General features: G+C 42.6%; 2 pseudogenes; both read left to right on the top strand.

The window, feature by feature from the left end:
* Positions 1-4247: 4247 nt before the first annotated feature.
* On the top strand, positions 4248-13688 carry LOC127670588 (leucine-rich repeat-containing protein 58-like; annotated as a pseudogene).
* A 12717-nt stretch (positions 13689-26405) lies between these two features.
* LOC127671149 (peptidyl-prolyl cis-trans isomerase FKBP3-like) lies at positions 26406-27073 on the top strand (annotated as a pseudogene).
* The last annotated feature ends 220 nt before the right edge of the window (positions 27074-27293 follow it).

Below are 27293 nucleotides of genomic sequence, written 5' to 3'. Positions count from 1 at the left end.
GACAATTTCTTACCCTCTCCTCCTCTTGGGTGTGTTTGTTTCTTTATGTTGTGGGGCTTTCAGGTGTGCTGTTAGTGTGTTAGTGTGTTAGTGTAAGATCTCTCCAGTTTCTTTACTAGGGCCCTAAGTGCTATGAATTTTCCTCTTTGCCCTGCTTTCACTGTCTCATAAGTTTTGGTTGTTGTGCCTTCATTTTCATTGAATTCTAAAATGTTATTCATTTCTTTCTTTAATTCTTCCCTGATGAAGTTATCATTAATAGAGAGTTGTTCAATTTCCATAAGTACATGGGTTTTCTGGGAGTTTTGTGTTGTTTTTGAAATCTAGCCTTAATCTGTGATAATCTCATAAAATGCACAGGATTATTTCAATCTTCTTGTACCTGTTGAAGCTTGTTATGCAACCGATTATATGGCTAATTTTAGAAAAGATAATATAAGGTATGGAGAAGAAGGTATATTCTTTTGTTTTAGTGTAAAATGTTCTCTATATATTTGTTAGATGCATTTGAGTCATAACCTCTATTAGTATCACTGTGTCTCTGTTTAGTTTCTGTTTCAATGACCTGTTCTTTGGTGAGAGTGGGGTGTTGAGGTCTTCCACTATTACTGTGTATGATTCAAGGTGTGTTTTCAGCTTCATTAACGTCACCCCTTATGAATGTGGATACCCTTACATTTGTGGCACAGATGTTCAGAATTGAGACTTTCTCTTGGTTGATTTTTCCTTTGATTAATATGAAGTGTCGTTTGCCATCTCCCTTGAAAATTTTTGGTTGAAAGTCTATTAGCTATTAGAATGACAACTCCTGCTAGTTTTTTGGGACTGTTTGCTTGGAAGACTTGCTTCAAGCCTTTAACTCTGAGGTAATGTTTACCTTTGTCATTGGGGGTGTGTTTCTGATATGCAGCAAAATGCTAGATCCTTTTTGCATGTCCAGTCTGTTAGCATATGTCTGTTTATTGGGGAATTGAGCCTGTTGATGTTGAGAAATACTAATGATGGAATATTTTAGTTCCTGTTATGTTTGTTGTTGTAGATGGCATTATATGCATGTGATTCTCTCCTTTTGATTATTTTGTTCTGAGATAACTCTTATCTTCTTTTCTTATTGGTGAAGGTACCTTCCTTGTGTTGGAGTTTTCCTTATAGAATCCAAGTAAACATCAAAGCAGTCATCCACCATGATCAAGTAGGCTTCGTCACAGGGATACAGGGATGGTTCAATATACAGAAATCTATCAATGTAATCCACTATATGAAGGAACTCAAAGGAAAAAAAAACACATTATCACTTCATTAGATACTGAGAAAGTATTTGACAAAATCCATCACCCCTTCATGATACACATAATCCACTATATAAAAAAAAGTCAAAGAAAAAAATCACATGACCATTTCATTAGATGCAGAGAAAGTATTTGACAAAATTCAATACCCTTTATGATAAAAGTCTTGCAAAGATCATAAATTCAAGGACCATACCTGATAATAGAAAAGAAATACACAGCAAAGCAGTAGCCAACATCAAACTAAATGGAGAGAAACTTGAAGCAACCCCTCTAAAATCAAGAACTAGACAAGGCTGTCCATTCTCTCCCTACCTGTTCAATATAGTACTCAAAGACCTAGCAAAAGCAATTAGACAACAAAAGAAGGTAAAGGCAAATAAATTGGAATGGAAGATATCAGAATATCACTATTTTTAGATGATATTGGCTTAAGGGAGTACTACTCAGTTATTAAAAACAACAAATTCATTGAATTCTTATGCAAATGGGTGGAACTAGAAAATATCATCCTGAGTGAGGTAACCCAGTCACAAAAGAGCACACAAGGCATGCACTCACTAAAAAGTGGATATTAGCCCAGAAGCTTGGAACACCCAAGATAGAATTCATAGAGCAAATGAAGCTCAAGAAGAAGGAAGACTTCAGTACTTCTTAGAAGAGGGAACTAAATACCCACAGGAGCAGATACAGAGACAAAATGTGGAGCAGAGCCTGAAGGGAAGGCCATCCAGATACTGCCCCCCCCTGGGGATCCATCCCTCATACAGTCACCAAACCCAGACACTATTGTGGATGTCAGCAAGTGCTTCCTGAGAGGAAGATGATATGGCTGTCTCCTGAGAGGCTCTGTTGGTGCCTGACAAATACAGAAGTGCATACTCACAGCCAACTAATGAACTAAGCAGAGGGTCCCCAATGGAGGAGCTAGAGAAAGGACCCAGGGAGCAGAAGGATCTTGCAGCCTCGTAGGAGGAGCAAAAATATGAACCAACCAGCACCCCCAGAACTCCCAGGGACTAAACCACCAAACAAAGAGAACACATGGAGGAACCCATGGCTCCAGCCACATATGTTGAAGGGGATGGCCCTGTCAGACCTCAATGAGAGGAGAGGCCCTGGGTCCTGTGAAGGCTCCACGTCCCAGTGACAGGGAACGCCAGGATAGGGAAGCGGGTGTGGGTGGGGTAGTAAGCAGGTGGAGGAGGGATGGGATAGGGGTTTTTGGAGGGGAAATGAGGAAAGGGGATAACATTTGAAATGTGAATAAAGAAAATATCTAATAAAAAAGTGAGTGAAATAAAAAGTAACAAACACATTGAAAGTAAGAGCATTGTTACATCAGAGCAGGAGGAGGGACCAAGATTAGAAGGAGAATGCAGAGTTTAATATCTTAAATATAAGGCAACTTTATAAAATAACAGCAATATGCACAATGCAGAGAGAAAGAGGCAAAAGAAGAAACTACAGAGTGGAAGGAGCAGGTAGGACCCTCCTTACCACAGGACAGAACAGGTCTTTTCTTAATAGCAAGGCAAGCTTAGTCTTACTAAAGAGGACAAAGCTTTCTGCTATGAACTTGGGTTAAATTCATTTAGCAACAAACTTGAAGAAGCTTTTCTTTCCCTATGCAATAAAGATTGGAGCTCATTTTTCATCCAGAATGAACTCATTCATTCTGCACTGGTGTTTGATCTTTTGCTCTAAATGCATTTGTAAGTATAGATGTGTGTGTGTGTGTGTGTGTGTGTGTGTGTGTGTGTGTGTGTGTAATTATGAGATAAGGATGTAGTTTGGCCCAACTGGTTTTAATGGAGATATATGAAGGTGTAAGCATGAATCCATATATAATTTTATGTGAGTTTATCCATGTTTACTTATGTAAAAAGATTTTCTGCAAATTTGCCTCTCTTCTTCTGGTTCAATAGACGTTTATTGCTCCAAATCTCCCCCTAGCCAAACAAGCAAGAGGCATCTGGACATGAGGGGAAGGGTTCTAGCAAGCAATCCCTTACTTAATCCACTGCTGTTTTAAAATGAGGTGCTAAGTGCCAGTCTGATTTGAAGATGCTATAATTTTGGTTGTATGGTTTTGGCTTCTTTATCAAAAGACAAGTGTCCACAGGTGTGTGGGTTTAATTCTGGGTCTTTGATTCTATTCGGTTGATTAACCTGACTGTCCGTGTCCACTATCACGCAATTTATATCACTGTTGCTCTGTAGTACAGCTTGAGGTCAGGGATGGTGATTCTTCCAGAAGTCTTGTTCAGAATTGTTTCGTTCATCCTGGTTTTTTGTTTTTCCATGTGAAACTGAGAATTGCTCTGTCCATGTCAATAAATTATTGTGTTGCTATTTTGATGGGGATTGCATTGATTCAGTAGATTTCTTTTAGTAAGATAACCATTTCATTGTATTAAACCTATCAATCCATGAGAATGGGAGACCTTTCCATCCTCTGCTTCCCAAGCATGGTAATTCTAAAACTTCCTTCTTTCAGTGATCTACTGTCTGAGAAATCTAAAGTCCCACCTCTGTCTCCCTTCCCAGTCATTTGCTACCAGCAAATTTATTTAGCATTTAGCACAATCTGGGAGGAAGGACAGTGCCTCACACTTAGACCTGCAAATTCTCCTATAATTTGGGAACCCCATTAAGATAATATTAGCAATAAACCAAATCTACAACTGTATATTCTTACTTGTAAGTGGATATTAGACAAAGAGTAAAGAAGAAGGTTGAGACTTGACTCGGCTGGCATCAGGGGTGAGAGACTGGGCAGGGCCGTGCTGTACCACTTCTGATGGGGTGGAACAAACCCTTCAGGTTCCGGGATGCACTGCCTCATCAGGCTTCCTAGGATCCCGCTGGATGGAGGAGACAGGGCTCAGGGAGGCCAAACTCAACTGGTCCATCCACAGCGTGTGGGGCGGAAGCCCTGGAGTCTGAGCTGGATGCATGACTGAGGAGTGGCGTGGCTTGCAGGAGGAGCTGCTTTGGCTGCTGCTGGTCGCTGCCACAGGCGCGCTGGGCTGTGGCTTCCACCTTTGGCTCCTGGACCTGAGTGGCAATGAGCTTGCAGCGCTGGGACCTGAGCTGCTGACACTGAGAGGCCCATGCAAGCTGCTGGCCAGGAACAACCTGCTGGGAGGCCCAGGCTCGCAGCCCAAGGGCCTGCCTGGCCCAGTCGCTGCTCTGCTGCAGCCTCCAGGTGCTCAACCTCAGTGGCAACAGCTTCCAGGAGCTGCCTGCCTTGATGCTGGAGTTGCATGTGCTTCAGACCTTCAGCCTGGGCTGGGTAGCAATTAGCTGCAGAGCATCCTGGCAGAGATGGAGAACTTGCAGAGTTTATACCTTGGAGTAAACGTCATTGAAGAAATCCCACCAGAAGAATTAGCAAATCTGCCTTCTCTGAGTTACAAGGTGCTGCGTGACAAGATCCAAAGTGTGCCTACTCAGCAATCACAGTTGCATTCGCTTCGATCCTCAGTTTTCATAACTTGGTGACATACCTGCCTCGAGAGATCCGTAATCTTATTCCCTGGAAATGTTGAGTTTATGAGGAAACCCATTGGTTGGTTGTTTTGTTAGAGATATAACATGACCATACAGCTCTTCTGGAATTAGCCTCAAGGACCATTAAGATCCGAAGTATTTCTTACACACACAATGGAATTCCTGGGAATCTTCATAGATACTTGGGTTCAGCCTACAATTGTCCAAAACCCAAAGTGCGGTGGAGTCTATTTTGACTGTTGTGTCAGACAAATTAAGTTTGTGGGTTTCTCCCTAAGATTTCATCTTACACCAGTCAGAATGGCTAAGATTAAAAATTCAGGAGACAGCAGGTGTTGGAGAGGGTGTGGAGAAAGAGGAACACTCCTCCACTGCTGGTGGGGTTGCAAATTGGTACAACGACTCTGGAAATCAGTCTGGCGGTTCCTCCGAAAACTGGGCACCTCACTTCCAGAAGATCCCGCTATACCACTCCTGGGCATATACCCAGAAGACTCCCCACCATGTAATAAGGATACATGTTCTACTATGTTCATAGCAGCCCTATTTATAATTGCCAGATGCTGGAAAGAACCCAGGTATCCCTCAACAGAAGAGTGGATGCAAAAAATGTGGTATATCTACACAATGGAGTACTATTCAGCCATTAGAAACAATGAATTCATGAAATTCTTAGGCAAATGGATAGAGCTAGAGAATATCATACTAAGTGAGGTAACCCAGACTCAAAAGGTGAATCATGGTATGCACTCACTAATAAGTGGATATTAACCTAGAAAACTGGAATACCCAAAACATAATCCACACATCAAATGAGGTACAAGAAGAAAGGAGGAGTGGCCCCTGGTTCTGGAAAGACTCAGTGAAACAGTATTCGGCAAAACCAGAACGGGGAAGTGGGAAGGGGTGGGTGGGAGGACAGGGGAAGAGAAGGGGGCTTACGGGACTTTCGGGGAGTGGGGGGGGGCAAGAATAGGGAAATCATTTGAAATGTAAATAAATTATATCGAATAAAAAAAAAAGAATACCAAAAAAAAAAAAAGGATACATGCTCCACTATGTTCATAGCAGCCCTATTTATAATATCCAGAAGCTGGAAAGAATTCAGGTATCCCTCAACAGAAGAATGGATGCAAAAAAAATGTGGTATATATACACAATGGAGTGCTATTCAGCCATTAGAAACAATGAATTCATGAAATTCTTAGGCAAATGGATGGAGCTGGAGAACATCATACTAAGTGAGGTAACCCAGTCTCAAAAGATGAATCATGGTATGCACTCACTAATAAGTTGTTATTAACCTAGCAAATTGGAATACCCAAAACATAATCCACACATCAAATGAGGTACAAGAAAGAGGGAGGAGTGGCCCCTGGTTCTGGAGTATAGACTCAGTGTAGCAGTATAGGGCAAGACCAGAACAGGGAAGTGGGAAGGGGTGGATGGGAGAAAACGGGGAGGGAAGGGGGCTTATGGGACTTTCAGGGAGTGGGAGGCCAGAAAAGGGGAAATCATTTGAAATGTAAATAAAAATATATCGAAAAAAAAAAGTTTGTGGGTTTCTGTGGGAAGTACCGTCTTCCCTCATGCACTGCGTGCTCCAGAATGCTCCTCCCACTGCACTCTGCCTCACACAACTCCACATTCCAGAGTGAGTCTGACTCAGAAGATGAAGCCAGTGCACACAGAATGCAGAAAGTTCTTCATGGTTGGGGAGCAGTGGGTATTGATAAAACACTGAGCAGAAGTGACTTAAAAAGAAACCGGGCCTTGAAGTTGATTGGAGACCTGAGCGTTTTTCATCTTGAATGTCCATGTAAGACTTTGCCATGGTGTGAAAGAAAGGTTTTGCATTTTATCTTCACATTTGGCAGGAGTGAGTCCGGTCCCGAGTTTAGATTCTTTGAGTGTAATTTATTATCAATGGCAGTTCAAAATTAAGCTGACTGACCACAATTTTCATGTAAGTCTTTGAAGAAACACTAACAGCATGGTTCATTCTGAAGAGCAGTCATGTTTGCAATCAGCAAGAACAACCTCGGATAGCTGAGTTGATTAAAGAAGGCATCACAGTCCTCTTACCAGGGCTGGTTTATGCTGAACACTATACACAAATAAAATGAACCTTCTCCTTGTGTTACCCCTGGACTGTTGAAAGCCTTTCGAGACAACTAACTGGACAGTAAGCCTATAACTTTTAATATATTTAAACCAGCTCTCGTCTTGTGTGATTGTTACTAACTTTATATAAACTAGCAATTCCTTAATCTTAGCAAGATTACGGAAGCTTATTATAGAAATTATTTCAGCGTAACCTACAACCTGACACTGTGCAAAACACTTGGAAATATACTTTAACTAGCTGAATAATTGTATACATAATACCTGAGTTCTGAGGGCCTGGAACTCTGTAGAATGGACTGGCCTGGAACTAAGAGATCTCCCTGGAAGAACTCCCAGATGGGACATCTTCCAGGTGGCAATTCTAGGGGTCCTCCGCCTCCCTAGTTGCTGATATTATAGGTGTACACCACCATCTGCTTCCATGGCCATCTTAACTTTGTGTTAACTGCAATGATCTCTTCTAAGTAAATGTCTTTTACACTTAATGAGAGGCTAAAGTCTTGATCTGTGTATTCACCAAGAGGCAGAATAATAGGTTTGGACCCCCCAAAAATCTAGATGACAAGTAGTCTAAGAACTGCTAAGTAGTCTAAGAACCTTCTTTACAACATCGGACTAAATGAGGAAAAGTCGGGCATAGTTGTGCACACCTTCAGATCTTCACTTGGGAGGTAGAGGCAGAAGAACAGGACTTCAGAGTTGACCTAGGCTCCATAGTAAATTTGAGGCCAGCCTGGGCTACATACATGAAAACTTGTCTCAAGGTGGAAGGGGGCTGATTTTAACCACCACGTGTGTCTCCTTTGTTCCTCTTGTTTACTAAGCCAAGACTTCCTCTACATTTAAAAGAAAAACTACAACTACATAAGTCAGAGTGAAGCAGAGCCTATTATGTTGGTCCTCAGTAGAGGAGTTCACAGAGCCAGCAACCACTGAACACCGAAGAAAGCATTGAGAGAACATTAAATACATTGTATCCCTAAGGTGGGGAAGAAAAATAGTAACACAAAGTGTTGTCATTGGAAATTAATAAATTTTACTAACTAGTTGATTAGGAATAAAATACTAAAAGTATAAGCTAACATTAAAAGGCATGAAACTGTCACTGCTGATCCTTAACCAACCTATAACAGGAAGTCTACTTGGTAAGTGCCAAAAGCAGTTTCAGATTGCAGTGTGGCATCAGGTGATCTCTTGAAGAGTACTTTCTTAGAAGCCAACTGTATGCAGAATCCTTGCATATTACATTTCTTTATTTTTATTTTTATTTTACTCGATATATTTTTTATTTATATTTCAAATGATTTCCTCTTTTCTGGTCCCCCACTCCCCAAAAGTCACATAAGCCTCCTTCCCTCCCCTGTTCTCCCACCCACCCCTTCCCATTTCCCTGTTCTGGTTTTGCCTTATACTGCTACACTGAGTCTTTCCAGAACCAGTGGCCACTCCTCCGTTCTTGTACCTCATTTGATGTGTGGAATATGTTTTGGGTATTCCAGTTATCCAGGCTAATATCCACTTATTAGTGAGTGCATACCATGACTGATCTTTTGAGACTGGGTTACCTCACTTAGTGTGATGTTCTCTAGCTCCATCCATTTGCCTAAGAATTTCATGAATTCATTGTTTCTAATGGCTGAATAGTACCCCATTGTGTATATATACCACATTTTTTGCATCCATTCTTCTGTTCAGGGATACCTGGGTTCTTTCCAGCTTCTGGCTATTATAAATAGGGCTGCTATGAACATAGTGGAACATATGTCCTTATTACATGCTGGGGAATCCTCTGGGTATATGCCCAGGAGTGGTATAGCAGGATCTTTCGGAAGTGACATGCCCAGGTTTCTGAGGAACTGCCAGACTGATTTTCAGAGTGGTTGCACCAATTTGCAACGCCACCAGCAGTGGAGGAGTGTTCCTCTTTCTCCACATCCTCACCAACACCTGCTGTCTCCTGAGTTTTTAATCTTAGCCATTCTGACTGGTGTAAGGTGAAATCTCAGGGTTGTTTTGATTTGCATTTCTCTGATGACTCATGAATTTGAGCATTTTTTAAGATGTTTCTCTGCCATCCGAAGTTCTTCAGGTGAGAATTCAACTCTGGACTCCTTTTTTTAATAGGGTTATTTGGTTTTATGGGGTCTAACTTCTTGAGTTCTTTGTATATACTAGATATTAGCCCTCTATCTGATGTAGGGTTGGTGAAGATCTTTTCCCAATTTGTTGGTTGCCGATTTGTCCTTTTGATGGTGTCCTTTGCTTTACAGAATCTTTGTAATTTTATGAGGTCCCATTTGTCAATTCTTGATCTTAGAGCATACGCTACTGGTGTTCTGTTCAGGAACTTTCCCCCTGTACCGATGTCCTCAAGAGTCTTCCCCAGTTTCTTTTCTATTAGCTTCAGAGTGTCTGGCTTTATGTGGAGGTCCTTGATCCATTTGGAGTTGAGCTTAGTACAAGGAGACAAGGTCTTCTTCCATTTCCTTCTTCAGAGTCTTGAAGTTCTTGTCATACAGATCTTTCACATGTTTGGTAAGAGTCACCCCAAGGTACTTTATACTGTTTGTGGCTATTGTGAAGGGTGTCAGTTCCCTAATTTCTTTCTCAGCCTGTTTATCCTTTGAGTATAGGAAGGCTACTGATTTGCTTGAGTTGATTTTATAACCTGGGCATATACCCAAAGGATTCCCCAGCATGCAATAAAGACACATGCTCCATTATGTTCATAGCAGCCTTATTTATAATAGCCAGAACCTGGAAAGAACCTAGATGTCCCTCAAAGGAAGAATGGATACAGAAAATGTGGTATATTTACACAATGGAATACTGCTCAGCAATTAGAAACAATGAATTCTTAGGCAAATAGTTTGATCTGGAAAATATCCTAAGTGAGGTAACCCAATCACAAAAGAATACACATGGAATGCAATTTCTGATAAGTGGATATTAATTAGCCCAGAAGCTCTGAATTTGGAAGGCACAAATCGCATAACAAATGACTCCCATGAAGAAGTATAGAGAGGGTACTGATCCTGGAAAGGATTGATCCAGCATTGGAGGGGAATATAAGGACAGAGAAAAAGGAGGAAGGTGATTGGAGAATGGGTGAAGAGAAAAGATTTATGGGACATATGGGGAGGGGGGATCTGGGAAAGGGGAAATCATTTGAAATGTAAACAAAGAATATAGAAAATAAAAATATTAAATTAAAAAAAAAAGAAAAAAAGAAAAGTAAATGAAGACTATATTCAGTAAAAATAAATAAATAAATATTCAGACATTAAAAAAGATATGGCAATATCTTTCAGGAAATAACATCTATAAAACATAGGTAACCTACTTCAAAGAGATCCAACGTATTTCTAGTAAAAATCAGTAGGGCAAAGTTGTGGCTAATTGAAGATGCAATAAGACACAGGGGATAGCATTCACTTCACCTGGTTAACAACAAAACGCCATTTTGCAGTTGGAGGCAGGAGAAATAAATGAACCTTATCTAACTGTAATGTGTACATGTGGGAAATTAATGAAGATAGGTTTTTTTTTAAATCAATGTGACAAATGCCTGAAGTTCTGGTACATACAAAACTGAAAGACCCAGACAATGAGTACTTGTATTAAGGATGCAGTTAAATATTTTTAATCCTTATATTTAATCCCTTCTTACCTTTGGCAAAAAGCCCACAGAGACCAACTGCTGAGATCCTCCCAGAAATCTCCACGACCAAGAAACAGAAACACCTACCAACTGTTTTACCCAGAGGCCTTTGCTCCTTTGTGCTACACCCAGTTAACTGGTCCACCCAGAGGTCTTTGTGTCCTGTCCTCATGCTATGCCCTGCTAAATACTTCACCAGAGACCTTGCACCCTGGTTGCAGGACAGAATAGCTCATGGTACATATTTCTGTCCATAGCTACTTTACAGGAGGCAGTTGCAAAGACTTCTGCCATCACTGCTGACAGAAACGCACTCTAGCTGGAGGTGGCAGAAGGGCAAAGGGAGCCTTCGTTTTCTAAGCAGAAGATGGGGATTATGAAGGCGAATTTCTGAAGACACAAAGTGAGTTGGAATGAATTTCATGTCCTATTAGAACGGTGTGGGTTTTAAGGTTCTGCAGTGAACAAGGTGTGAATGGAGACCTGGCATCTGCTCCGTCAGGAAGAGCTCTGTGTTTCAAGGTCCTGCAGAAGTCTGAGTGTATCAGTTGCAGAGCTGGTTGGGTTCTAGGGAAGAGGGAATTTGTTTCTGTGTGACAGAAGGTGAAATACTGGCAATCACGCAGAGAAAACAAATTGTAAGCCTCCCACAGTGTTGCTTAGTGAGTGCTGAGGTACAGTTAAGCAGCTAAACACATGATGGATGCATGGTCTGCACTTTCTTCTGGCGTTACCTTGTTGGAATCTTTATACTCAGAAAGGTTTGAAACATCAGGGCATGCTTGTTATGGATTATCCCATAAACTGACTGGTTTGGAATCCTATGCTAATGTTGACACACAAGCCCTTGGAGATAAAGACTGTTGTCACAGCATATCTCCAACAGCTACAGAGCCAGAATCCTAGGCTGACATTCAGGGCTGTACAGAGAGCATTATATGGACAAGAACAAGGGAACTTGTCATGCCTGGTTCTTCATTAGAATACCTAAATGTAACCTCCCTCCAATGAGTTTACCACAGGCACAGTGCTTTGAGCCATGACTTACACCTCCATAGCAGGTCCTGGGAGAGCTTGTTTTTATTTCAGTCTCTTTTGTGACCACCTGGACACCAAAGCATCTCCTTTACAAGGTCTGCGCCATCTTATAAGGACTCAAGTCATAATTTCCATTTAGAGTTTTGTGCCAAGAGGAGCTAATTCTTATGGAATTGGCAAAAGGAAAAAGAACTTGCTGTTTCTCTCTGCATGGCATAACACAAGTAACTATTTTCTTTTGCTTCAAAGGACAGCCAATTTGGTATAAATTGTCATGATATTATAGGTGGTACTAACTTTGTCTTTTCATATTAATCTTTTCATTCATAGTTGAATGTCTTTATAGGAAAAAGAATCTTTTATACAGTCAAGAATCCTTATGATTGGGGGAGCACTGACAAATGCATGGCTTTATACAAGGTCAGTTGAGTTGCATGTATTCTTAAGGTTTTCATTGTTTCCTGTATTGGAAAGTTTTTATTTTGCTGTCCTAAAATGGTACACCACCACAAACTTATGAACCATAAGAGTTAAAATATAAACTCTTGTGATAAATCATATACATTGGAAAATTGATACTGATGTATTTTTAAAAAAATGACAGGGCCCTTCTACGGATGTGGACAGGGTCGGAAGAAAGAAGTAGAAGGGTTGTTATAGTTAAATTTCAGTAGATACACACATGGATTTCTCATAAGTAACGCTCTCCAATTTGTGTAAATAACATGTGCAAGCAATATATATATATATATATATATAAATTTGAAGCTCTACCACCCTCAGTAAGACAATAGTGATAGACAGATGGCACAGTGCTTCCTGGTATTAAGAAAGTCCTGGTTTGGGTCTAAGCAACACATGTTGACTCACAACCACCTGTGACATCAGTTTGAGAGATCAGATATGCTCTTCAGGACTCCTGGCAACACTCATTGCACATGAACCTCATATAAGCATGCACATACTTGTGCGCGCGTGCGCGCGCGGAAACACACGCACGCACAACTAAATGTAAAAAAATGTAAATAGTATGTACTTTTGCTAATACAGTAATGATGAGTGTTTGTAAAAATAACATGTCAAGGGTTTGGTATCTTTTCACATGTAGAGACATTTACTTGACAGAGTTTGATAATAAATGATCACAATAGGTCAAGGATTCTTTTTTATATAAATGAAGGACATGGAAACAAGGCTTACTTAGGCTAATGCTTTAATGGTGTTACTAGCAATATCCGAGTTTCTTTTTTCTTGAGGTTTTAGTTAAATGAATAAAATAATATTGTAAAACTCTTGAATGAAGCTCTTGAACTTTTTTTCAAGTATTGAGAGAAAACCATGACAGGCTAGCAGTAAACGGTAGGAGCCAACACAAGGGAATGAAGAGGACAAAGAAAGCCACTCCTGTCACAGTGGCGGTCACCAGGCAGTCGTGTAGGCAGTCTATGTAAGGCTAAAGATAACTGTGGAAAAGGCCGGACTACACAAAAATGCATTCATAATCTTTGGTTGGTAGCAGAAAGATAGAAAGAGGAAGAGAAGGAAAACGAGGATGAGGATGAAGAGGAGGAAGAAGACAAAAATTACTTTTCTAAAAAAGGATTGTGGTGGTTTGAATGAAAACGCCTCCCATACACTCGCAGAGATTGGCACGATTAAGTGGTGTGACTTTGCTGGAGCACATAGGACATGTTGGAGGATGTATGTCACTGAGGGTGGGCCTCGAGGTTTCAAATGCTCAACCCAGGCTCAGGGTCCCTCTCTCTTCCTTCTCCCTTCCAATCCAGATGTAGATTTCTCAGTTAACTCTGCAGTACCATGTCTGACTGTATGCCACCATGTCTCCTGTCATAATAATGGTTGTATTTCACCTCTGAAATACAACCCAGCCCCAATTCAGTATTCTCCATTTTAAGAGTTGCAATGGTTATGGTTCCTCTTCACAGCAATCAAACACTAAGATGGAAACTGGTGCCATGGCCTGTGGTGTTGCCAAGATCGGCCGGACCATGCTTTCATCTGGAAGAATACAGAAGGCTTTCAGACTTCGAACTTAAGTGCAGATGGACAATTCAAGCAGGGTTTATTGAGTTATAGTAGTAGGACCATGGAAGACAGTGATGCTTGGGGTTATTTAAACTGTGAGGTCTCAGCTATAGAAGATTCAGGGGAGAATATTATTAGTATGGTGCCTAGAAAAATATTCTTGTGATATTTTGGCTAAGAGCATTGCTGCTTTCTACAATTATGTTAAGATCAATCTGAGGCTAGATTGAACATAATATGCATTAAAAGTTTTGACAGAGGACACTTAAAGCAGCCTAGCATTGACTGTGTCATGTTGTTCTTTTTGGTCTGGCTTATGCAGTTTTATAATGAAAAGGAACAATCTGAACTAGGAAAAATACAAAATGTACAGTCTGAAAGAGAGAGCACCAGGACATTTAAAGCAACTAAATCCTGTACTCAAGGACATTTTAAAAAATGTAAAGAAGTGTCTGATGCTAGATGAAATACAAGGAATGGTTGACATCAAGGTAAGACAAGACCCAGCCAAGCTTCCACCTCATGAAAAGGCCTGATTCATACTTTAATACTAGCACTAGGGAGGCAGAGACAAGTAGACTTCAGAGTTCAAGGCCACCATGTTTTTTCAGAGCAATTTCTAAGCCGTTCAACCTTAGGCACTGAAGAAAACCATTGAAAACAGAAAGCTGGTGAAAAATGTATTTGAAAAATAAGAATGTTTTAATAAGGGTTTTATTTTCCAGCACAACAAGTAACAAAACTTGGCAGCCTTGGCCTTGTGGTCATGTCAGAATCAAGGTTACAAGAAAGAGGTTGTGAAATCTCCCTCCATGTTGAAGAGAATTCTCAGAGGTGTTAGGGGTGTCCCTGCATAGAGATCAAGAGAGGCCATTGCATGAATCTGTGAAGGTGAAGCCTGGATTGCCTTGGAGACCCCAAGATGTTAGAGATGCCAGAGCCCTGGGATATCTGCTGAGGAAAGCTTCTAACACAGGGCCGAATCACCCCAAGAAAAATAGTGTGTTGCACTCAACAAGTATGAAAGGAGTTGGAGATCTGAAGAGTGTTTTGACATCATACATGAAGATGCAGAGTTTGGAGTCTGTTCAGCTGGTTTTTAGTCTCCCTTGGCCCAGTATTTCCTCATTACATCCTCTTTATACCCTTTGGGAATGGTAATGTATATATCCCCTGCCATTATTTTTTGAAAGTATGTGACTTGCTTCTTCGTTGTGATTTTACAGGGGATTACAGTGAGATTGCATGAGACTCAGACAAGACTTTGCTTTCAAACAAAGCTGTTCCTGTGATAGACAATGGGGACATTCTAAGTAAGACTAAATGATTTTTGCATGATGATGATGGATTATTGATGCAATGGAGTAGAATGTAGTAGTTTGAGTGAAAATGGCCCTAAAGTGGCACAGGGAGTGACACTTTTAGGAGGTGTGGCCTTGTTGGAGTAAGTGTGGCCCTGTTGGAGGAATTGTGTCACTGGGAATGGGCCTTGAATTTCCAAATGCTCAAGCCAGGTCCAATGTCTCTTTCTCAAGAGCTTGCCAATTCAGTTGTAGAACTCTTACCTATCTCTTCAACATTATGTCTACCTTTATTCCACCATGCTTCCCAATATGATGATAATAGACTATAACACTGAACTATAAGCAAGCCCCAATTAAATGTTTTTCTTCAGAAGACTTGTTGAGTTCTGGTTGCCTTCCCAGAAGCCATTTAAGTGCTAGGGACCCTATGTAAGACCACACCTAATGCCCACAATTTCCCTTTAAAGTAGGCCTAACATCACCAAAAGGCACCCAATGCTCTGGGTTCTATATTCTGTTCCATGACTCTGGAAGCTTTCCCAGAGGCCACGTGGGCACTAGGGACCCAAAGTAAGACATGGTCCCCTGCATACTAGCTCCTCTTAAAGTGTACCCAAAAGCCATAAACTACACCCCATCTTCTGGGCAACCATATTAGACACTACAATGTTTTTAGAAGATCTTTACATTCCCAGTGGTTATGCCAGTTCTAGGGATCAAGAGGTGATGGTGGTTCCCCAAATGCAAATCCAAGAGATTGTCCAGGCCAAAAAATCTTAGAAAAGAGTCCACACTGGACCTGAAGTCTGACTGATCACCAAAACTGCAGGCAACCCAGGACAGAAGATCAGAACAGCAACAAAATTCAAGGAAAACAATACTCCTGTGGTTGAATTAGGGCGGAGGAGGAGGGCAACTCTGTAGGAGGATCAGCAGTCTCAATTAACTTGGACGCCTGAACTCTCTCAAACACTGGACCACCAAACAGGCAGCATACATCAGTTGATATGAGGCTCCCAACATATGTACAGCAGAGGAATGCTGGATCTGTGTTCAATCAGAGATGATGCACTTAACCCTCAAGAGACTGGAGGCCCAAGGAAGTTTAGAGGTCAGGTGGGGTGGGGTGGGAGTTTGGAAAATCCTGTGGACAGAGGGGGTAGGGAGGAGGTGGGATGTGGAATAGTCGGGAGGGTGGATGGGGGGGAATAAAATATGGAATGTAAATTTTTTTAAAAAAATTAAAAAGAAAGAAAAGAGAAAACCTCAGAATAATAGCAATAGAAAAAATATTCCCAGGTCAAAGGATCAGGAAATAACTTCAATAAAATTATAGAGGAAAATTTCCCTAAATTAAAGAGATATCTATAAATGTACATGTAGCTTACAAAACACCACATAGATTGAGCCAGAAAAGATCTTCCACCAAAAGATAATCAAATATATATGTATAGGTATTTATGTATATATTATATATGTATATATGTATATATATTATTAAAAACTATATATAGCAAAAATATTTAAAGCAGAAAGGGAAAGACGGAAAGTAACATATGAAGGCAAATGTGTTTAAATTTCAACAGAATTCTCAACAGATACTCTAAAACCCAGAAAGACCTAGAAAGCTGACTTACACACTTTAAGACACCAGATATGTCATTCCAGACTATGATATCCAGCAAACCTCTCAATCAACAGAGATGGAGAAAATAAGATATTCTGTGGGAAAAACACTAAATAACATCTACAAATCCAGCCCAAAGAAGATACTAGAAGGAAAAATCCATTCTGAGCAGGTTAACAACACCAAAGAAAACACAGCAAATAAGAAGTTGCACAGGAGAAAAACCAAAGGAAGGTACTCAAACACACACACACACACACACACACACACACACACACACACCAGGTCTCCAGTACCTAAGAGGACATCTTGCATACAGCTCCACAAGTGAGCCCAGTTCTCTGCTAAGTGGAAGCAAGACCCAGATCTGAGTGCCCCATCATCATGCTGGTCTTCAGACGGTCTCAAGACCCAGATTTACATACATACTAGGGCAAACCTAGTATTTATGCCACGAAAGGCCACTCTAGGACAGACCCAAAACCTAGGCTGCAAGTAAATGCTACACACACTCAGATGCTTGGTATCTTAAACACTGAATGCATACTGGACCTAAGGGCAACTCAAGTTCCTTTGGTCAGCCCAAACTCATGGGATAGAGGCCATATATTTATTGCACAAAGACTGGTCAAGTAGCCTCTAGAATCAAATAGTGAATGCTTTGTAATATTAGTAACCAGGAGGACACGCAATGACCTCTTAAGTGTCCAGTGTCGAGAGGACCCAGCCCATTTTTATTACAAGGCAGGGCTAGTGCGCAAGCAGCCACATACTGTTCCTCAAGGGAAAAGCAGTGACCAGGGATGGGACTGCAGAGTGACACTGTAACAGGACAACACCTAGGAGAGGCAAAGAAAGGGCATGTTCCAGGAGGGAGCAATAGCCAGGGACCACCATATTGTACTTCCATGTCGGATAAAATATCCACAGCCTATCCCCTAAGTGACCTCATAGAAGACACAATTCCATGGAGCTGGGTCTTAGGCTGTGTACAAAGCAGATCAGTATCTATGGGGCATTATCATACTTTTTACTATTTTAAGCATTTGTACCTAGCAGATGCACACACTGATCCACCCCAAGACGGATCTAGTATCCTAGGTGCCAAGTATATAATGAACAGGTGTCAGGCTTCTATCAAGATTGTCACGAATGAATCAATGATATCACATGACATTAGCAGTATTCCGGGAGCTCAAACTTCTTCCCTTTAGGGAAGGTTCAATTCCACTGGGCCATTGTCATGAGTAGCAGGAACAGAGGTTCTCTAGAGCTTATTTTGGGAACAGGACACCCACTTCTATCAGCAGCCCCTCCCATGACCCTATGGGGGACTATTTGTTCAAATAAAGTTTCACCTTATTGTTGTACCATATATTCCCCTACGACAGGGGCCCACAATCTTCTGCCAGCAGCTTTTGAATTTTCTGCCTAGACCTATGGCTAGGACATACAATTACTAGTCCATCCCATGGACATACTCCCTAGATGAACATACTATATCCACTGAAGAACCTTTTAACAGTCGTGTCATGAATGAACTTTCCATCCTACCACGCCCAGGTTGCACACCCTTAACTGGAGTACATAGAGGGGCCTCTGAATAAAAGTGCCTTGCTTGTTGAGATCACTCTGGAGGATGTGCTTGACAGGGCCCCCGCCTATTGTTCCAATGGAAGAAACATATACTGGCTGTGTGACAGACACTGCCAGAAAGTTCCTCCACATCAAAGATGGCTTCTGAGAACATCTTCAAGCCATCAACTCTTTAAGGTACTGAAGTCAACAGGCAATGTAAAAACAAGTAGAGAAAAATTCTAGTCACAGTAAATGTTTGTGAAGGTCTCAATACCTGGGGTTATGATAAGGGCTTGAACCCGTGAAATGCTTGCTCAAGACACAAGTCAAGGAAGAAGAATGCCTAAAAATGCAATAGATACAAACCTGTCACCACAACACAAAGGACCTAGAAAAAAAATGTGAGTTGATTAGCCTGCGCTTCACATTAGCAACCTGCTTCAGAGAAAGAAAGGGCCAAGAAATCCTGACATTTATATCAAGATAGGTAAAAAGAGAGTGTAATATTCTGAGAAAAGGAAGCTACAAAAGGAGGAAAATATTGGATAGAGGGACCAAACACCTGATGCTAAAATGATGTTGGCTTAAGAATGGGAATGAGCCAGTGTGTAGCAGGAAGAATTCAGAGATGTACTTCAAGCCATGAATGTGGTAGATTATCATCAATTACCCAGGTTCTGTTCACCAAGCCCAGTAGAATGGTGACTGGTGGCATTGGGCAGCTGAACTTTCTTTTGAAAAGAAAATAATCATCCTTCTTTTGCAGATACAGAGGTTTATTCAAGGTTGCCATGTGTGTGTGGGGGGGGGCGGCTCTTCTTGGTAACACTTCTGTTGCTGGCACAGCATGGTACCAAGCTCTCTGTCCGCATCCTGGGTCTTCACCCAGACACACAATACCTAAAATCAACAACCATACAGATTCCACACTCTGGGTCCTTTGAAAATTGATCAGTTCTGCACACATGTGTTGATGTCACTGCTGTGGGTAGTGCCAACCCAAAGAGCACCCAGTTATCTCTCTTTGCCCCCATACACACAAGAATGGAGGTGATGGAAGGACGGAATTTGAGAAGTGCCTTGCCCCAGTCACTTGGCTCTTGCCAGAACAGAAAGGAACTGTTCCCAGTGAGGAAATTCTTCAAGATGTCTCAGATAGTGTTCCCTTACCACCGTGGTAAGGCTAAGGTGCCAGATGTTCCTGGAATCAGAACACATCTTTCTTTTCTTGTTCTTAGCCCACCCACTTGTGGGACTGGCTTTGCCCTACCTCTGTATCAATGAACAGGTGCCTCTTCTATCAAGAAGACCTGAATAAAAAAGGATTTGCTAAGAATTACAAAAAGTCCAATTGTGCATCCCTTGTAAATAACTACCCACTCCCAATGGCCTGAGCCAGGAAAATGCCATGTGCCCCTCTTCCCCCCAGGTTGTCTGTGATGAAAAAGGCGACAATTCCCAGGTCCCTACAGGTGAGGCTGGCTGCAAACCTTGTTCTGTGTTGAGTGATGTCACTGGTGTTTTCTGCAGTTTCCAGAGCATCAGGCTTTGGAATGCTCACTGATTGGCTCCAGAAGCATCTGGCCTTTCCCTGCCTGCAATGGACATGAGAATGAAGCAGCAGCACACACAGCAGAAGCAGGAGCAGCAGGAGCAGCAGGAGCAGGAGCAGCAGCAGTAGCAGTAGCAGCAGCAGTATGGCAGAAGTAGCAAGGACATGATCATGCCAGGAGACAGCTCTAAGGGAAACTGATCAATATACACCAAATAGTTTGTAATACAGAGTGGTGTCAGGGGACAGAGGGGTTGAGTTCCTCTTTAACACATTTGAAGTTCTCTTTGTCTTTATACTTGGTGGGAATGGGGCAAGTCACCATGGGCCACCCAAAGGAAAACTTACAATGTCTTGTCAGGGGGACTCATCTGTTTTACCATCAACATTGCCCCCCAACCCCACCCCCACCCCACTGCAATGCTTTTTACCAGCACCTTCTCTGGAGTCAAATGTCAAGCACTTCAGATCTCACCTTGGATCTCCTCAAAAGATGGTGCATAGGTAAGCCTCACCTTGCACATGGCTGTGTACCCTGGGCCAAAGTGGGGAACAATGCCCATGCTCACTTCCCATGACTCCCAGAAAGGATGAGAATAGGGAGTTACTTTGTCCGAAGGGAGTGGAGACAAGAGAAAATTGATTTGGGGAAAGGTTACAGAAGGCAGAGTCACTCAAACTATGAAATTACCTTGTTTGTAACGTGGGCTCTCTCCACTTCAAGGAAACAGCATTAGTGCTGACTGTGCCTCTTTGTGTTTCTCTGTGTGTGTGTGTTGTGTGGGTGTGTTGTGTGTCCAACCAGATGTAAAGAATACTCATCAAATGGCTCAAATTTGAGTGCAACATACACAATCAGAGACTAGAGCTGGTGGTTTTGTGAGGGCTTCAGGATCTCTCTCAGTGTGACTATGCAGTAATCAGGATGCTCTGCTCTGCATCAGAGCTGTGGGTCTGAACCATCTCCACCCACTCTGTATTCACTTCTGGACTCCAATGGACACTCATGGCTTCGCAGTTCTGTTACCTCCTCTTACAATATCAGACATATCTGTTGGAAACATGCAACAGGTCAGGTCTTCTGGGTTCCTTCCTCTGCCTCCAGGACCACTCTCTCCTCAGCTCACAAGTACACCTGGAGACAGGCTGCTGAGCTGACATTCTCACTGTGCATGAAGGTTCTCTGAAGTCTGGTGTTTCTTCTCAGTATCCTTGGTAACCACTAGCACTCCATGGATGTTTCTTCCAGGGGCTTCTGAGTGCTGTGAAGATTAACTCACTGGGCCACAGCTATCCTGGGACTGCTGCCCAGTGTGGAACTCCCTACAGGGGACAGGAGGAAAATCATTCAGAACTTCTCAGAATCTTCCTTCAGAATTCAGGGGAAAATAACATTTTGCCTGTAATTTAAGCCTGCACTATAGAAAGATCTTCTCTCTGCCATACAGCCACCTGAAATTCCTGTCTGGCTCTGTCCTCCCTGCTCCTGTCTGCATCCTCAGCAGACTCCTCTCCACTCTCTGGTATCATCCTCCAGGGACCACAGGGCCTCTGATAGCCCTTGAAACAGACAGAAGAAATCTTAGAAATCTGCAGGACTTATGCTTGGCTGTGCTGGCCCTGTGATGGCATGGGACCTCAGACTGATTCCGCCCAAGTGCTCCATTGATCCCTTCACACATTTCCAGCATCCTTGCCTAGCATTAGGCCACTATCCTCTGCTGTCTACATGTTGCTCAAGTTTTGAGGAAAGGTGTAGTCTTAGGAGGAGGAAGAACAGGATGGGACTTTTCTCTCTGGCATGATAAACCCAATGTCACCAACACCCTTAGTGTGCATGCTGGAATATGTTAAGGGAAGGAGAAACTAGAGAGTGCATCCTTTCTAATCACACCCCACCTACTGGTTTCAGCCTGTGTCTCTGAAGCACTCTTCATTGGCTGCCATGACCTTGTTATTTTTCACTGGGAGGCAGCAACACAAGTTCCTTAAGGCTTTGGAAATCCTCTTCTTCAGGCTCCTCCAGGCCCGATTTCTCAGTGGGACTCTGGGCATACCCTGGGACCTCCTTCGGAGCTGCTCCTGATGGACTGTTTCCCTTGAGGATGAGCTAGTGTCTTGTAAGGATTCGATGCCTATATTCTCTTCCTGGTTCTCCTCACTGGGGGAAGGGCTGCTGGTTCTGGACTCCCAGGAGGACATGCTGCTACTTGTGTCTGTAGCACTGGAGCTCTCTTGGGCCATATCTTGCGTGTTTTCAAAGGTTGAGGATTGTGTGGATATGAAAAGTGACCATGGGGCTCCTGATGATGAGGTTAGCGTTGTTGTTGTTGCCTTTCTTTTTCTTGATGATGATTTTGTGGAATTGATGCTTCTCTCCTTCTCTCTGAATGTGCTCTTTCCAACATGAGGCATAAGCCCCTGGAGTGGGGAGGTGTTCTCCAGAAAGCTACTCTGAAGGGAAGAAAGGCTGGGAGGTACATTATGCCTCCTCCTACAGCCTTTCCTTCCACATCCGGGCAGCTCAGAGAGAGTGGGCAAAGTGAAGGTGGAAAGAGTACGGGCACTGGTTCCCTTCCTTACAGGCCAGGGAGAGTTGGGGGCTTTTGTAGGGTCCAGACTCCTACCCTGCCCCCCATCGTGATAAAATTGGGGCTGCCTGGTATACTTCTTTTTTATAATCAAATAAGTCGCCATATCATGATTGTACTTCTGTTCCCTCAAAGCCTCCCTGAGCTCTTTAATGTTGTACCCCATAAGAAACATGTCAAAAGCGAGTTTGGATTCTGGTTCTCTAGGGATTTCCTCTGAAGATCTCAATGGGTCTTGATCATGGCACAGCCACGGGTGTACCAATATTTCTTTAATGGATGGCATCATTATGGGGTCTATAGTCATTAATCTCTTTAATAGGTCTCGAAGCTCTGGAGACAGGTGATACGGGATCCAACAGCTCCGGGCTAGGATCAGATGCTTTATCTTGGAGTGCACTGTCTCTCGGAAGGGAAGGTGGCCAAGAACTAAATAGTATAATACTACACCGAGACTCCAGATGTCAGTTGGGAGGCCATCATATTGCTTGTGATCAAACTGTTCAGGAGCACAATATTGTGGTATGCCACAAAATCCTTTGAACATTTCCCCAGAGGCCAGTCTTTTGCCTAAGCCAAAGTCAGTCAGTTTCACATGCCACTCCCAATCCAATAGGATGTTCTCGGCCTTGATGTCTTGGTGGATAATATTCTGACTGTGGATATAGTTGACGGCCAAAGAGAGTTCTGTAAATATCCTACGTGCCTCTTCCTCGTCCAGACGCCCACACTTGTTGATGTGTTTCAGCAGGGATCCCCGGGCTGCATATTCCATCACCAGGTACGTTTTGTGCCTTGTCTCGAATATCTGGAACAACTGTATTATGTGACTATGGTTCAGGGATTTCACAAGATCTATCTCAGAGATGACCAGGAAGTCTATATTTGTGCCCCTTTTCAATATCTTGATGGCTACCATGGTCTGGGTCATAAGGTGGAGAGCCACTTTGACTTCTGCAAACGACCCTTTATCTAGGGTGCCTAGGATATAGTAATGCTGTGCCAGGGTGTTCCCTTCATGACAACTGGCCTCGATGTCCCCCGACATCGCACTTCCCTTCTCTTGGTCACCAGGAGCTACAGCAAGCAAAGATGGCAGGGAAAACAGATCAGAATTCCTTCTAAGAGAGGTTACTAGGAGAGATTCTGAGATTAAGAGACACAGATCCTCCATAGACGAGTCTGCCTCTGCCTAAGGACACAGGGAAACCAGAACAAAGCAAAGACAAACACAGAGGATGGAAAGAAGGAAGAAGGCTCAGAGCAGAAAGAGAGCAAGGGGGATGGAAGACAACATTTTAGCCAGGAGAACAAGGATCCCCATTTCAAAGGAGCAGAACATTGACAAGCTTACCCAAGACGTCCATCATGAAGGACTGAGCTAAAGGCCACACTTGAACATCAAGATAGCTTTACCCAGAAATGCGTGGGATGCAACTTGCACCAGTAGATACAGTATCTACACGGGATGGGGCAAAGTCACACAGCACCTATGAATAAGAATGATAATTTGTCAGTATTTTTCTGGAATGGATGTTGAGGTCACTCTGTTATACAGAACATCTTAGTCCAACAGAGATATATACCACAATTTTTCCTTATATGCAGGATACTGGTGGTTTGAAGTTGAATTAAAGGCAAGGGGAACTCTGAGGGGACTGGAGGATAAGAGGCAGGATGAGCTAGAGAGTAACAGATGGTGACAAAGTCAAAAGAGAAGTTAGGAAAACAAATATGGTTGTTGGCCAGGGAGGGACACTACTCCGGTTTCTTCCCACATTTCATCCCAGCACTCCGGAGGCAGGCAGATCTTTGAGGCTACCCTGGTCTACACAGAAAGTTACAGGTTGGGCAAGGCCGTACAAAGAAACCCAGTCTCCCAGGAACAATAAAACAAACTGAAGAAGGAAAGAGAAAGGAAGAAAGGAAGGAGAAAGGAGGGGGAAGGAAGGAAAACACATGGATGTTAATCCAGAAAGCAAAATGAAAATAATTAAACGAACAAGCAAACAACAAGAAGGCAAAGCTGTAAACAAAGCTCCCAAATGAATGAAGTCACATAAACAGAAACCCAAACCTCTGAGTTTATGGAAACAGCAGGAAAGAACTCAGTCTATGGACATGTAGCCGATGTTCAATGTCAAAATCCAAACAATCACCGATGTCCAAATCTGATCCAACCACCGAGTCCTGCAGTTCACCACCAAACAGCTCTCTGCACAGAAGGACACAAAACAGCCCAGACAGTGCATTATATGATCAGCTCTTGGTCATTCCTCACAATGGCTCTCTGTGTCATCAGAGCATTAGTGACCAATCAGAGCTGGCACAATCCACAGTGATTTTTCTCACTCCTTACAAGGTGCTCTGTCTGTTACTGTTCATTTCACTGAGAGCAAGCACTGGACAAGAGACACCTTAGGGGAGGGAGAGCTTTATTTAGATTCATGGCATGAGGGGTTTGGAGGGAATGTTGTGGTTCCCCCACTAGGGTTTTAGTCTCATGTCAAAAGGAATGTTTTAGATGGGGTGGGGACAAGAGAATCTCTCTCTCTCTCTCTCTCTCTCTCTCTCTCTCTCTCTCTCTCTCTCTCTCTCTCTCTCTCTCTCTCTCTTGTGTGTGTGTGTGTGTGTATGTGCACACATTTGAGTGTGTGTTTCCAACCAGATGTATAAAAGTACAACAAACTTCACTTCGGAGATTTGGGGGTGAGGAAGCATCCAGGAGAGGGGCTCTCTGCTCCAAGACCAAGCAATCAAAGCTTGTCCTGGATTCTTAGCGGGCACAGATTTCTAATGGAAGATATTTCCCTTAGAAATAGGTGAAGATTGCTGGAATGTCATGTCCTGATCTTCTGGAGCTCAGAGTTTGGTGTGTTTTTTTTTCCCCTCAGGAACTGGTGGGTTTTTTGCTTAGTGATTACTCAGTTTTATTTTTTGGTGTTTGTATTTATTTGTTTCACCCTGTTTCTTCCACATATGCTCCATTGGCCAGGCTGGGAAGTCCTTTCAGGCCATAGGCATAGGTTCTAGGGCTCAGTCATGGAGCTCTTCAGGACGGGTGGAAAGGACACTGCCCCATGGCAGCCCCTGTGGTAGCACCTCATGTTGATGGCAGGAAGAGGGTGGAGAGTAAGCGCACCGCAGTGGTGGCTCCTGCTGACGTACCTCGCGGTTGTCACAGGCTGAGGCAGAAAAGGATGTCCAGTGGACTTGGCAGCTTCTCAGCTGTAACCTCATCGAATGGGGACAGGGAACGATAACAACTCAGGCACTACAATCTGAGCAGAATGTAATAAAGCTTACAATTAACAACAAATAAATCCCTAAGAAATGTACAAACACCTGGAAATTAAAAAAAAGCATTACTGAATAATTATGTCAATTAAGAAAATAAAGACTTTCAAAATGTGAACCCGTAAAATTCCAACATTACATAATCAGTGTCACATGCTTAAAGTAGTCTTATGAGGGAAATAGATACCTATAAGTGCTAACATTAATAAAAGAAATCAGTAAAACAAATGTTTTAATTTAATGAAACCTGAAAATTTGAGGAAAAAAAATTCAAACTTAGTTGTTCTGTAAGTCTCTGGTGAGCCTTAGCTTACCAGGATGTCCTAAATAAACAACTCAGAGTCAGGAATCGATGTAAAAAACAAGAGGAATTTGTCATTCTAACATAATGGGTCACCCTGCACATGGAGAGAGAACGACCAAGTGCAACCCACCCAGCAGGCCTTTATACAGTCCTCAGGGCAGCCGCCATTAGGCACAATGTGATTGGAGGAGGGGGGAAGAGGAGGAAGAGGAGGAGGAAGAGGAGGAGGAAGAGGAGGAGGAGGAAGGGGAGGAGGAGGAAGGGGAGGAGGAAGGGAAGGAGGAAAGGGAGGAGGAAGGGGAGGAGGAAGGGGAGGAGGAAGGGGAGGAGGAGGACGAAGAGGAGGAGGAAGAGGAAGGGTGAGGAGGAGGAGGAAAGAAAAAAATGAAAAGGAGGAAATTAAGAAAGAAGATACAATACTAAAAAATATTCCACAACACACTTGCAAACAGTGCAGTGGCAGCAGCGGGGGAAGATGGCCGAGGCTGTTCCGCAGCGTGCATGGACCGTGGAGCAGGGAGCAGCTGCCCAAGAAGGAAGGACATCATCAAGTTTCTGCAGGATCCCGGTTCAGATTCGTTTCTCACAGAGCATAAATTACTCGGAAACATAAAAAAATGTAACTACGACTGCTAATGAGGACCATTTGGTTAGTGCCTATAACCATCTTTTTGAAAGTGTCTCAAGATTGCTGAAACCGGAAGTAAAGCATCTGAACAGGTGAGAAACGTGAAGCTTGGTGACGATAAACCCAAAGAATCCAAGTCTGAGGAGACTCTCAAGGGTCCACCAAAATATACAAAATCTTCTAAAAAAAAAAAAAGGAGATAAAAACCAACATTCCTAAAAAGCGAGATGTTGTTCACTGCTGGTAAATGGGGACACTCCCAGATGGAACTGTTTTTGATCCTAATATTCAAACAAGGTCAAAGAAGAAAAATGTCAAGCCTTTTAAATTTTAAGGTTGGAGTAGGCAAGGTTAAGAGAAGATGGGATGGAGCACTCTTGACTATGAATAAAGAAGAAAAGGCTCGACTGGAGATTGAACCAGAATGGGCCTTCAGAAAGAAAGGACAGCCCGATGCCAGAATTCCACCAAACTCCAAGCTCACTTTTGAAGTGGAACTAGTAGATATTGACTGAAACCGGTACTTCAGATCGGACGTCAGCAAGGATAAAAACCTAATGTGGCCAATTGGAGCTTGTTACTATCGTGAGGGAAGAGTCAACAGGAAAATTTAAAGAGTTAAAGTTTGTTTACTTGATCTCAACTTTTGAGAAACATAATTCCCTGTAACTCCCCTTAAGTCTCAGACATATTCCTACAGTCATGTAAAGTATTCAAGAGAGCTAGATGCAGAAA

This window comes from Apodemus sylvaticus, chromosome 20 (assembly GCF_947179515.1).
Source record: "Apodemus sylvaticus chromosome 20, mApoSyl1.1, whole genome shotgun sequence".
Lineage (NCBI taxonomy): Eukaryota > Metazoa > Chordata > Mammalia > Rodentia > Muridae > Apodemus > Apodemus sylvaticus.
The sequence above is the reverse complement of the archived record's forward strand: the minus strand, read 5'-3'. Positions and strand labels throughout refer to the sequence as shown.